Source organism: Rattus norvegicus, chromosome 18 (assembly GCF_021556685.1).
Source record: "Rattus norvegicus strain SHRSP/BbbUtx chromosome 18, alternate assembly SHRSP_T2T, whole genome shotgun sequence".
In the NCBI taxonomy this organism is placed as follows: Eukaryota; Metazoa; Chordata; class Mammalia; order Rodentia; family Muridae; genus Rattus; species Rattus norvegicus.
The window spans coordinates 61,885,227-61,887,398 of record NC_141551.1 but is presented as its reverse complement, the minus strand read 5'-3'; positions in this window follow the sequence as shown (position 1 = coordinate 61,887,398).

The following is a 2,172-nucleotide window of genomic DNA, read 5'->3' as shown; positions in this document are numbered from 1 at the left end:
CTCTATGGTAACTCTTCATTCTCACTCAACACCCCTAGCGGTTCTTTGCAAGAGTTTACAGACATGGAGACTGGAACCTCCCTCCCTGAGCCCAGCCCTGTCATGAGACGGCACCAGAACTTTCTGTAATGTGACTAGCTAGAAAAGACTGGTGGTGTAGGATCCACTGAGGGGGTCAACCACCAAACCCTGAGGCCCTTGCCCGTCCTAACTGAACGAAGAGCTCTTTACGTGCTGTTCTCTCTCCATAGCCTGGAGCTCCCACCCGTACGTTGAGATATAACCACTGTCACTACTGAGTTACACTTGATGATGAGGTAAGCCCATGGATAGTGGTGAGGTAAGACCACGGACAGTGGTGAGGTGAGCCCACGGACACAGCTGAGGTAAGCCCACGGACAGTGGTGAGGTGAGCCCACGGACAGTGGTGAGGTAAGTCCATGGACAGTGGTGAGGTGAGCCCATGGACACAGCTGAGGTAAGCCCACGGACAGTGGTGAGGTGAGCCCACGGACAGTGGTGAGGTAAGTCCACAGACAGTGGTGAGGTGAGCCCATGGACACAGCTGAGGTAAGTCCACGGACAGTGGTGAGGTGAGCCCACGGACAGTGGTGAGGTAAGTCCACGGACAGTGGTGAGGTGAGCCCATGGACACAGCTGAGGTAAGCCCACGGACAGTGGTGAGGTGAGCCCACGGACAGTGGTGAGGTAAGTCCACAGACAGTGGTGAGGTGAGCCCATGGACACAGCTGAGGTAAGCCCACGGACAGTGTGAGGTGAGCCCATGGACAGTGGTGAGGTGAGCCCACGGACACAGCTGAGGTAAGCCCACGGACAGTGTGAGGTGAGCCCATGGACAGTGGTGAGGTGAGCCCATGGACACAGCTGAGGTAAGCCCACGGACAGTGTGAGGTGAGCCCATGGACACAGCTGAGGTAAGCCCACCGACACAGCTGAGGTACACCCACGGACACTGCTGAGTGTACGCCCACAGAAGAAGGGCTTTTCTGCCACCTTGCTGAAGAGGCTCCTCTCCTAGTGGGATCAAGCAGAATGCCTTCAAATAGGGATGTCCCCACCAGGTTTTGACAGATGTTATAGAAACTGATCCAAACCATTCACATCCACTAAATGCCTGTAGGCCTGTGGTTACAGAAATTAGTCCTGGCTGCCCATCCCTGTTCCTCCAAGTTTTTGTCTCCTTCTGTTTACTGCCTTAGTGATAGTCATCTAAATTCAAGGGGTTTGTCTTTGGAGGGGCATGCTTTAATTCTATTTATTGAGGTTCATAGCCAATCACTGGCTCTTTTTCTTCTAATGACTGTTCTCTCTCTTTATCTATCTCTTTATCTACCTGTCTGTCTGTCTAGCTCTTTGTCTGTCTGTCTGTCTATCTATCTATCTATCTATCTATCTATCTATCTATCTATCTATCTATCTATCTATCTATCTATCTTTGTATCTATCATCTATCTATATCTATCTTTCTCTATATCTATCTATATATCTATCTACCTGTCTGTCTGTCTATCTATCTATCTATCTATCTATCTATCTATCTATTGATTTTGAGTCAAGTCTCTTTCTATAGCTCAAGCTGCTCTGGGGTTCACTCCCACTCTATGGTCAGAGCTGACTCACACTAGCTATCTCCTCTCTTTAGACTCCCACATGCTGAGATTATACACATACACCAGCAAACCCGAGCCATATTGCTGCCTTCTGTCCCCTTTCCTCTGATCATTGATGTTAGATGTGAGACCCAGAGACTTGAGTGTGTTAAAAAAGTGCACTTTCATGGAGCCACACCCCTACCCCTGTTTGCGTTTTAATTGGATCTCCTGACCCATCGGTAAGAATGGAAGGAATTGTTCTAGCAGGGTTGAGCTCTTTTCCTGCTCTGTGCGATAACCATAGGCAAATCACTGTCAGTCATAACAGTCAAATATTAGTGTAAGGAATTCCCCAGTATAGCATGGCTTTTCTGTTGTGTGGGCTACTACCATGCAAAAAAAAAAAAAAAAAAGTGCTATAGTTCAAAGTGCAGAAACTATCTAGTTGAGTCTTCTCATTTCACAGATTAAGAAAATGAGGTTCAAATAATTTTAATGAATGACCCCAAACTCATATGAACTTGAAAATTTAATAACAGAGGTTTTTTGGGGGGGTGGG